The sequence below is a fragment of the Mesoplodon mirus genome (assembly GCF_964341445.2).
Source record: "Mesoplodon mirus genome assembly, chromosome: 19".
Classification (NCBI taxonomy): domain Eukaryota; kingdom Metazoa; phylum Chordata; class Mammalia; order Artiodactyla; family Ziphiidae; genus Mesoplodon; species Mesoplodon mirus.
Genome location: NC_138995.1, coordinates 59,352,711 through 59,364,117, shown reverse-complemented (window position 1 = coordinate 59,364,117; position 11,407 = coordinate 59,352,711). Strand labels below are relative to the sequence as shown.

The window sequence follows — 11,407 nt, the reverse complement described above, 5'->3', positions numbered from 1 at the left end:
CGGCGGCCCGACGAGGGAGGAAGGAAGGAAGGAAGGCTGGAAGGAAGGAAGCGAGGAAAGAAAGAAGGAAAGAAAGGAAGGCAAGAAGGAAGGCGGGCCGGCGGACGAGGGCGCCGGGCCGGGCGGCAGCCGGGCGGGCGAGCGAGGAGGCAGAGCGGCCCCCGAAGCCCACCGCTGCCGCTGCGGAAGCCCCCTCCCCATCCAGGAGCCGGGGAGGGGGGGGAACGCGAGAGACCCGGGCCCGGACGCAGCCCCGCCCCCCGCGCCTCCCCGCAGCGGGCCTCGCACCCCAAATCCCTGTGCCTCATTGGGGGGGTCCTCCCCCCGCGGGCCGGGCATGCTGCCCCCCGGAAGGAGCCCCTTTCCTCGCTGTGAGTAGCCGCCGAAGGGCCCGGGCGGGGGCGGGAGGAGGAACCGCGGTGGGGGGGGGCATTCTCTAATTAGGGGACCGTGGTCTTAGGCCTCCTCGGGGCTGGGGGGCCGGCGGCAGAGGACAGTGGGCGGGGCCTGATGGAGAGCGGCAGCCGGTGGGGGAGGTAGTCGGGTGGGGGTCCTCTGGGCCAGGCTAGTTCTGTGTTGGGGGCGGGGGTCGCCGCTGCCTAGGGACGGGGAGGTGGGGGGGGATGTGCGTTCGGCGGTCGCTGTGTATCCAGCTGTAGGGCTGAGGATGTAGGCTTGCGGGGCGGGTGGGGGGGGGAGGGGAGGTGGCTCGCTGGGTGTAGGTCTGGGCCCCTCTTTCTGGGGCGGGAGTTCAGGTTCTTCCCCCCCCCATTGCCCCTCCCACCTTCCACACCGCCGCTGCTTGGGGGGGGGCACGCCAGTGATGGGGGGGAGAGGCGGGCACGGGGTTTCCTTGGTGACCGCGCCTGGCAGGAGCGGTTGCCCTGGCAACCGGGGAGAACCGGGGAGTTTGGGAAGTGAGAATGGGAAAAACGGAGGGGGTGACTGGGGAACGAGACAACCCTCTCCCCAATCTTCAGCCCCTCTCCCTCTGGGGCCCCCCAACCCCTACTGATGGGCAACCAACCCCCTGCCCCTCCCTCTTCCCAAGACCCCCTTCCTTGACCCCATTCTGCTTCGGGGCCTTCTATCCTTGGGCACGTGTCTCGCTGGGACCACTACCTGCCTCCCACCGTCCTTAGCCCTCTCCTCTTGGGGACCTCCCCTCCCCCATTTGCTGCCCTCCCAAGCCTTCCCACCCTCATACCTACTCTTCTAGGACTTTCTAACTGCACCTCATCTTCCCCTCAGGATCCCCTCATCCCCCATCTCTCACTCTCTCCCCGCAGACATGCCCCCTTGATCCCCTCTCCAGGAGACTGTAACTTTAGCCTCTTTCTCCTCTGGCCCCCAGTCGCTACCTTATCACGTCCCCTCTCTGCTTAGGACCTTCACCTGGGCAGGGGCCGGTGGAGCTTCTCCCTAGCACCCCTAGCCTCTTTCACTACATCCTGCTCTGTCCGGGACCCCCTTCTGTGACCTTTCTTCATTTAGAGCCCCCCATCCCTGTCTCCTCACCTCATGGGATCCCCCAATCCCAGACCCCCCAGTCCTAGGGGCCTCCTGTCTGGAACCTCTCCTTCTCTTTGCCTCGGCTTTTTCCAACTCCCCATCAGTCCTGGGGAGCCCGTGACCCAGGCTCTGTCCAGGGTTCCGCCCACATTTCCAAGCCCCCACCTGCATGGGCTCTTCCTTCTCTCCGGCCAGGGGCCCAGCCAGTCTCTCTCCTGGACTCTGGGTCCTGATGCCCATGGTGCCCCCTCACCCACCCGCCCCGTCCTGTCTCTCTGCCACTCCCATCCTCCCCCTCTCTCCCCGCCCCCACCCCTGCCGCTCCTCGGGAGCTCCGGCCCCTTCTCCCCACCCTGCTCCTCGCAGCCTCGGGCCTTGCTTTCTGGAAGAGACTTTCTCAGGGTGAGGAAATCCCCTGGGGAGAGCCCAGATGGGAAAGGGGAGGGGGGAAGGGAGCCACAGGGCTGCCCCTCAGCCCCCTCCCCACGCCCTCCCCAGCTGGGAGCTGCAGTCGAGCCTCCGCAGAGCCCCATTGCTATGCGCCTCACATCCCAAGTCCCGGCCGCGCAGCCGCCAGACAGGAACTCGGGCTCCAGCGGCAGCTGGGAATAGCCAGAGTCGCTTCCCTCCCGGTCCAGGCAGCAGGCAGCATCCTCTCCCCGCTAAAACCTCCCCCAACCCCGCAGTGGCCAGGATCAGCCCCTCCCTCTTCCTGTCTCCTTTCTGCTTCTAACGTGCACCTCCTTTCCCCTCCCCATCTTCCTCCCGCTCTTCCCTGAGTCTCCTCTAATCCTGGCACTTGAGTGTTCAAACACACACTCAGAAAGGAGGGACAGAGAGCGAAGCAGCCAAGAGGTAAGAGGGAGACATTCAGACAAGGCAGGGAAGGGTGGGAGCCAGAGAGACAGAGGCACAGCCAGAAAGAGAGAGGGGGACCCCACTCCCAAACAGACACACAATTAGGGCGCATCACCAGGGAGCCAGACCTACACCTAGTTACTCAATTTCCAAAAGAAAGGAAAGTAGGGGAGGGAGGGGAACACACATCATCCTCACACAGAGCAAGGGACCAGGCAAGGCAGAGAGACACAGGGAACCGCTGACTCTGGAGCATATGGGGAGAGACCCAGGGCGCAGGTGAGAAGGAGCCAGAGGGCACTCCAGCACCCGAGACGTGCAGGGGGCGACCAGAGGCACGGCGCCCAACTTGCCAGAGAGAGTCAGCCATCAGTGGAGGGCAGGAAGGAGAGTGTGAGAAAGACACAGAGGCATGTGTAGGCAGAGGTGCACATGTGCGTGGGCACACACGCACAAACACACACACACAGAGTCACTCACTCGCAGCCAGAGACCCAGATGTGGAGAGACCCAGTTATGAACTTGGCTTCGGAACCCAGAGTCAGAGAGAAAGACCTGGACACGCAGAGACACACACAGTCCCTCAAACACAGAGACACGGAGGGAGAGACAAAGAGCACCTCCTGGAGAGACGCCCTGCCAGGGAGGCCCTCACTCCTGGTCGCCCTGTGACCTCACACTCACAGAGACTCAAAGAGGTGTCACGGAGACATCGAGAGGCACGGAGGTGGCCTCAGAGCTCTGGAGATGCAGCCCCACGTGTTGCCGGTACAGTCTCAGATCCCAGCGTGAGGGGTCTCCGCGTGTGCTGGAGGGACCCCAGCAGCCGCCCTGCATCCTTCCCAGAATCAGTTGGGAGAGTGCTCCCGGAGTCAGAGGACTCCAGCAGAATTAAGACGTCAGGTATCAGAGGGCCATTGACACGTCTCAGGAAAATGGAGCCAGGGCCCAGCGTGCGCATGCAGGCGCACCGCTCGGAGGCCAGGTGGAGAGAGGCAGGTCTCCTGGCGAGGTGCTGTGGGGCACGGCCAGAGTTGGGGGGGGAAGTGCTGAGTCCCCAGCCGCTTCCGGCACCCCGGCTGCTCTCCTCCCCACCCCCATGGCTCACCTGTCTCCTCTGATAGGACAGTGCACCCTCTCTTTATCACACCCTCCGCATCCTACTTCCCTTCCCCGACCTCTCTGGCTGGGCATCTGTCCTAAGGTGTCACCTGGACCTCGTGCCTCTCTCTCTGCACCTCCATCTCCCACCGCTCTCCCCTCGGCTGCCCCGTCACCCCGCCCCCCAGCCCAGTCCCTGCTGGTCTCCGCTCCTCTGACTACCCTTGCTTCCTCTTCCACTTCTTTCCAGCCAGGCTCGCTCCCTGCACTTTCTTCTCCGTTTCTCTGTTGTCGCTCTCCCTCACCTCCAGCCATCTGTTTCCACCCGGCCCTCTGTCTTCCTTCCTCCTCCTCTTCCTTTTTCCCCCGCACTCGCCCTCCCCACAGCCCTGAGCACGTACACTGGTGTCCTGTGGACCGCGCGTGTTATTTCCCCCTACTGCTTCCAAAGTGTTTAATGTGTTGCCAACTTTTTTAAAAAAAATTAGCAATTTCACATAAAAACTCATTCACATCACAAGAAAAAAATGTGTAACTCCGCGTGGTGATTTGTAACTAGACTTCTTGTGGTGATCATTTTGCACATATTGAATTATTGTGTTGTACACTTAAAGCTAATATAAGGTTATATTCAATTATATCTCAAAATTCCAGATTATCAGCTTCTTTTGAATAATTCTCCCCCTGGGGTAGCAGTGCCCTGTGCTCAGGTACCCCAAGGGCCAACCCTCCCTACACTGTCCTTACGTGCTTCATCCACCTTTCTTACCTGCCCAGCACTGTAGTCGGCTGACTTTTCCACCTCTGCTATTTTCTCTTCTCTTTCCTCTCCAGGTGGTTCTTCCCACCTCTCCCACCCCACCCCCCGTCACTCTCTCCACACTCCTACCCTTGATTTTCTTCCAGAATCAGAGCCCCTTTGCCAGGGGCTCTCTCTGCCTGCCCTTCCTGCCCCATCATTCTTCGGGGCAGTTTGGCCCCAGCTCTGGGCCTCCCCAGAGCCAGGGCCTGCCTCTGTGCCACACCAAGGGCGGGAAGACTCTTAAGACCACCAGGCTTCAGAGCACACACAAGTTCTGTTGCAGCCCATCCTTGGTTGCCTGACAGCCAGGGTGGGCCCCAGACCCCACCCTTGTCCTCCGTGGGTCAGATTGCAGCCCACAGGCAGGGGTGGGTCTCCCTGTGTGTTGAAGGGAGGGCAGGTACACGGTTGAAAGTTCTCCTGGTCCCAGTGCAGGTCTCAGAGGACGTGAGGCTATGTTCTGGGGGAGGAGGGGCTTCACTTGGTCTCATCTCCGGGTCAGGGTGCAGGTGACAGGGGTCCCCTTTGTGTCACGACACTGCTCAGCCCCACCATCAGTTCCTCCACCATCACCCTTGGCAGGGTGTAGGGAGAATGTCTGTGTTTCCTCTCTGGCAGAGTGTAGGAAGCTTCCTCATCCCTGAGTTTAGGAACCCTCCATCTTTGCTGGGGAGAAACCCCCTTTCCCTTCCCTTCCCAGTCCGTGAGAGTGGGGTGACTCTGCCGGAGAGGGGGTGGCAGGAGAGTAAAAAGAGTGCCAAGATGCCCCCTTGTTGCCTGGAAACCTACATGCAACTGTTGTCATGGCAGGTGGAGGGGAGGGGCTGCTTCTGAGGCCTGGGAGATGGGCTGGTAGGGCCCCTGCAGGCAGACGTCCATCCCAGGGGGCGGCTGTGTCCTCAAGAGGGCTGCAGAGACTGAGAACGCTGGGTCCTGGTGGGGGTGTTGAGAAGCCTGTGTATGACCCAGATGGCAAGCAGAGAGGGAGCGAGGTCGGGCTGGGGCAGCGACCCAGGCCACTCCCTTCCTGTCTCAGCTGTGTCCCCCTGAACCCCTCAGCCCACACTCCTGTCAGAGTGTTGAGCTTAGGCCCCAGAGCTCTTGTTCAAACACTGTGACAAAGGTCAGAAAGCAGTGGCAGCCCCAACTCTCCCAGAGGGGCAACCCCAGGCGGTAAACGCGGAGATTTGCTGTCCACTTGCCTGGAACCCTCAAACACAGTGCCGGAGATAATGATGACAAGAGCTGACATTCATTAGTGCTTACCCTGGGCCAGGCTCTGTGCTGGTGACTCCATGTGGATTGGTTCTGTTTTCTCCTCACAGGAGTCCTGGGAGGGAGGCACGATCATCATCCTTATTTGACAAAAGGGGGAACTGATGCGGGAGAGATGAGGTCCCTTGCCCGAGATCACCAAGGTAGCAGTGGCAGAGCCTGGACTGCAAACCTGGGCGCTGGCCACTCTGCAGCTTGCCTCCCCCAGCTGAGATCACTGCTTTCCAAAGGGGGAAACGGAGAGGGCAACATGCTGGCCCATCAGGCCCTCCGAGTGGAAAGTAGGATTGTTAATAATAACAATAATCAGATTGTTAAGAATAACAGGTTCAGAAGATTAGCGTTTAAAAGAGATATCGGAGTTCTGGTAACTCACAGGCTCCTGGCCTCTCAGTCTTGTTTATGCCCTTCAAACCCCAGAGGGGAGAGGACATACCCAGGCCCATTCTCGCGGCGGACTTTCCTTACCAGGGTGGGGGTGTCCAGTCCCTGTCCAGCTGGGTCTGGGGGGAACAAAGATCCTTCAGGTGATTCTGTGGGTCCCCCACCAGTGATAAATGGGTGTTTTTGATCCAGCCAGAAACACTGGATTAACATAAGGGGGGGTGGGGGATGGAGTAAAAAGGAGGAAAAGATTTGTTCTTCTGACCCAGTGAGAATAAGTGATAACTGTTATTAATGATTTATTACTGATGACACTGTCACTGAAGTGCCCAACACTGGACAGGTAATGACACCAAGCTAGGTGTCACTACCTTCACAGACAGAGCCTGGGGGGCCGGAGGGGGACACAGCGAGAAAGCGGCAGGTCAGAGGGTAAACCCAGGTCTCCCTGACACCCTTGCCCTTCGCACCTGTCCATCCTTCCTCAAGTGACAGCGTGACACTCTCCAGGAGGAGGAGGAGAGTCACAGTCATAGAAGAGGTTTTTTGTTTGTTTGCTTGTTTGTTTGCGGTACGCGGGCCTCTCACTGTTGTGGCCTCTCCCGTTGCGGAGCACAGGCTCCAGACGCGCAGGCTCAGCGGCCATGGCTCACGGGCCCAGCCGCTCCGCGGCACGTGGGATCTTCCCAGACCGGGGCACGAACCCGTGTTCCCTGCATCGGCAGGCGGACTCTCAACCACTGCGCCACCAGGGAAGCCCATAGAAGAGTTTTATTGAGACCTTTCTATGAGCCAGGCACTGTGCTCAGCAACGTCACAGATATTGGGACCAGTGACCCCCCCCACCATCCGAGGAGGTCGATTAGCTATTTTCCTCATTTTACAGATGAGCCAACTGAGGCCATGAGAGGTGATGTCCCCTTTCCAAGGCCCCATGTCTAATACGAGTGACAATCGAGGTTCTAACCCCGGTCTGCATCCCCTCCCAGCGCACCCCTAGACAGGGCGGGGGAGGGGAGGGTTCATTACTCATCTGGAAGTGGAACGTGGGAGTGGATTGCACACTTGGGGCACCCTTGACTCCTTGCTCCAGGACCAGCATCCCTGGGAAATGTGGGATCTTGGCCTGGTCCTGGATCCACCAAATCAGAATCTGCACTCTCACAAAGCCCCCAGCTCATCTGGACGCCGCCGACGTCTAGGGAACACTGATACCGTTCAAGGAGTTCTCAGCTTGTGGTTACTCTCAGTAGAACCCCCCCTTTTTTAAAGAGTAGTACTTCTGCACGCCCTGAGATGGAAAACAGATGGCAGCATTGCCCTTCCAGGGGACAGGGAGGGGAGCACGGGGGCGGGAGGCCACAGTCAGGCTGGCTCACACTAGGGCCCTCCCCATCTGCAAACTCACCCCCATGCACCCCTGCGAAGCCTTGGCAATAACCGCTGTTTGGAAAACCGCCCATACCAGGCTAGGTCCTAGCTCTCTCCCTGGGTGGATTCAATTCAGCGGCGGTGTTAGGCCGCCCCACCTCCCAGAGTCACACAGTATAGGGGGCCTGGATGTTCAGCTTCCTTCCACCTCTTGGTTCCTGCCCGGCTCCAGGCAGTCATGGGTACAACAAGGACTCAGGACCTCACCATGCCTCAGTGTGCCCTTCCGTGAAGTGGAACCGCTGTCGTTCCTCCCCTGTGGGTCCAAGGCTGCCTCAGCAGAGGCCTGGCACAGAGCAGGCTTCATATGACAAAGGCAGAGCCAGGCTGGCTTGCGTGCCCTACTCTCAGTTGAGTTTCTTTCTCTCGCTTTGATCTCCTTCCAAGTCCTTCCAGAATCCTGGGAGAGCCCTGTGGGCTTGTTGGGCAGAGCCTCTGAGCAGAGGAGCCCAAGCTCTGGGGACTCAGGACTGGTTCCAAGCGGGACAGAGGCTGAACTGGGAGGCACAGGGATGGCCATACCACGCCGTCCGATACAGCAGCCACTACGGCCACAGCCATGTGTGGCCATCGACATTTAGATTAATTTAAAGAGGGACTTCCCTGGCGGTCCAGTGGTTAAGACTCTGAGCTTCCACTGCGGGGGGCACGGGTTCGATCTCTGGTCGGGGAACTTAAGAACCTGCATGCTGCAGGGTGCAGCCAAAAAAAAAATTCTCGATTAAAGTAAGTCAGCAATTCAGCTCTTCATTCACACCACGTGGCAAATGCTTGATGGCCACATATGCTGGCGGCCACCATACCCGACGGCGCTGATAGCACTCCCACAGTGGGGGACAGCGACCCACTCAGATACTGAACCGGTTCCACACCGGCTGGCAAACAGCTGCTGTTCTCCCCCCACCCCCTGCCTTCCCAGCCCTTTGTCATATGCTACCTGTTATCAATTCCCATTTCTCAGACGAAGAAACGGGGACAGCAAGCTATGGTTCCCAGCAGAAAATTGGCAGCAGCCTGGGACTGGAGCGGGTTTGCTGCTTTCCCCACTCACCAGGCAGACTTCGAGTCCCAGCTCACATTTGCTGGTCACTTGCTGACCAGACCATCTTCTGGGGGCCCAGAGAGGGGGAGGGCCTGGCCCAAGGTAACACAGCCAGCAACTGATGGCACCCAGGCTGCGGGTCCCTCCACCACCCGTAGCATCTGGGGTGCTGGCATGAGCGGGTTCGCCACCTACAAGCAAAGACTGGACCGCTCCAATCTCCTCTCCCCAACCTTCTTCCCTGCCCTCTCCCCCGTCCTGGCTTTAAGAATTTGACCCCCAAATCTGTAAGAAGAACCTGTCCCCCCTCCTCTGCCTCATCTCCAAGTTCTGCCACTTTTTGCAAATTGGCAGCATCTTTTCATTCTTTTCCTCCTCGCCACCCCTGTGGCCCCGGCCCCAGACTCATCCTCTCCCCCTGGACCTTTGGCCCAGCTCCTGCCCGGCCCCAGTCTCTCCCAAGAGTCCACTCAGAGGGGTCTTTCCAACCCAGAGCTGACCCTGCCCCTCTCCTGTCACAGCCTCCCACCCTCAGCTCCCAGCACCCCCGCCTCTCAGCCTGCTGTGGAGCAGGACGTCTTTGTAACTGAGCTGGACTCTGCAGACCCCCGACCCCCATCTGCCTCTCTGGCCCCCAGGCCTTTACACACAGGGGTCCCTCTGCCTGACGCGCCCTTCTTCACCCGCATGCCTCCCGCAGACGTTCCAGGGCCTCCACCCTGTGCTCACCCTCTCACTCAGCCTTTGTAGGTCTCCCCTCTGGACCACTAACTCCCCAAAGACAAAGGCAGGTCTCCTGTGCCCCTGCGCCCCCGGCGCCGGCAGGGAATCCAGCGGTAGGGGGCGCTCGCTCGCTCCTTCATTCTGCGGGTATTGATGAGGCTCTGTAGGAGCCGGGCGCATCCTAGGCACCTGGGATGCAGCCAGACAGACAAACTCCCTGCCTGGGGAGCTCACCTTCTAGTGGGGAGACAAAAATAGGCAGGACCAGGCGTTATCCATCATATGACGTCGGGCCAGCTGATGAGAGGGTTGTGGAGGAAAGGAAGAGAAGTGTAAGCGACAGGCTGGGGGGCGGGGAGCAAAGAAACCCCCCCGGAGGTGGCATGGAACAGAGTCCAGAATGGAGGCAGAGAGAGCAACGCAGACCCAAGGAGGAAGGCTCCAGGCAGAGGGAAACAGCAAGGGCAAAGGCCCTGAGGTGGGAACGTGCCTGGTGTGTGGGCGGAGACTCGGGGAGGTGGAGTCACCAGTAAATATTTGTTAAATGAACATATGAAAGACCAAATAAATGACCCGTCAGTGCTTCTAGATCGGGAGTTGGGGGAAGACAGGAGAAGACAGCCCCCCTCACCAAGCAAGTCATCTCTCCCCAGCCCACCCCTGCCTCAGGAAGCTTGGGCAAGTCCTCAGCTGAGCCCCCAACTCTGTTTCCTCCGCAGCAGCTATGAGGGGCCTAAGCCACCCTTTTCCCAGGGTGATTCTATCTCAAAAGTTAGCGGACTGTCAATTCTCGGGGCTTTGGGGTTGCTTTTATTTTAAAAGCAGTCAGGACACGGACCGGCTCAGAGGGACACACGTGTGAAGTTGTTTCATCCACCCCTGAAGCCTGTGCTCCCTGTACCCTCCCCCTCTTCCCCCCACCTTAACAGCTCCGGGCCATGCCCGTATGACAGACATCCAGAGAGAGAAGTGTTCATCTCTCCCTGGCTTTGATGTCTCTCCACCCTCCTGGCTCCAGGCTCCACTTCCGCCCCAGTCCCTCACAGTTGGGAAGTTCTTCTTTAGATCTAACCTCCATCCCTCTTGCTGCGATGGCAGTCAATTTCCTATCTTTTCTCTCACCTCCTGAACTTCCCCCAGAAAAAAATGAGTACGCCTGACTGGAATGTTCCCTGCCTCTCTTTTCTCCTCACCCCGCCTCTCCTGGGCCCCTGAGTTTCCGATCTGCCATCTGCCTGAATCCTCTCAGGCACGATGCCCGAGATCTCTCAGAACTTGGGGAGGATGGCGAAGCTGGTGAGGCCTCGGCCCCTCGCCTCGAGTGCCTGGTCCTCCGTGCCTCCGCCTTCCCCTGGATCTCGGCTCGCTTTCTAGTTTCCTCTGTTCCCCCTTAAAGCCTCTCTCCCTCTTTCTTGCCACCTCACAGGGCTTGTGTTGGTCTCTGACTCTGTTTCTCTCTCTTGCTGTGTCTCTGCCCCTTTCTGCCTTTCACACCTCTTCTCTCTGGGGCCTCTTGCATCTCTGTGTCTGCTTCGGTCCCTTGCACCAGGTTGGGGTGGAGGACCCTCATGTTGAGGCTTCTCCCAGGGCCCTGGGGTGAGAGAGGCAGTGTGCTGACCTGGCCCAGGGCTGGGCCTTGGGTTCCAATCCCAGCTGCCCCGTACCCAGGCTGTGTGACCATCAGCCAGTACCTTCAGCCCTCAGGATCTGCTTCTCCATCTGGAAAATGGACACAGGGACAATGCCTTCCTCCTAGGGCCGCGGGGAGAAGCCAGCATCTGGAGACGAGGGCATGGCTAAGCATGGCCCTAGGCCCGTAGTGAATGCTCAACAGAGATTCCCGTCCCTATCAGGGCCGAACCGTGGCCAATGAGGGTCACAGAAGGCAGGTCACAATTCAACAGGCCCCCAGGAGACCTCCAAGAGGATTGTTCCTGCTATCATGACAAGCTTGAGCGGCTCTGGGGCCCCTCGGCTCTGGGGAGGCTGACCAGGGAGGGGCCACTTCCCAGCTGTGTGTTTAGCCTTGAGCAAGTGACTTTGCCTCTCTGTGCCTCAGCTTCCCTGTCTGTGAAGTGGGGGTAAGAGCAGTCCCCTGTCAGAGGGCCAATGGGAGAACTACAGTTAATGCAAGTCAAACTCCCGGGACTCTGCCCTGTCGGTGCCAGGTACACGCTAGACATTACCATTACTGGTGGTGGGGTTATTCAAGATGAGTCAGGCATGTACACAGCCCCTGGCTTTGAGAACATGCTCAGAAGAAGAGGGTTAGCCAGCAC

The 11,407-nt window shown here is 59.2% G+C and overlaps 1 protein-coding gene across 1 annotated transcript in view; it reads left to right on the top strand.

Moving 5' to 3' along the window:
* Nucleotides 1-314: 314 nt before the first annotated feature.
* LRRC4B (leucine rich repeat containing 4B) overlaps nucleotides 315-11,407 on the top strand; it is a gene marked incomplete at its 3' end in the record, with an annotated part of 38,885 nt that continues 27,792 nt past the window's right edge. Inside the window, exon 1 of the mRNA XM_082607264.1 lies at nucleotides 315-371. The remainder of the gene's footprint in view (nucleotides 372-11,407) is intronic.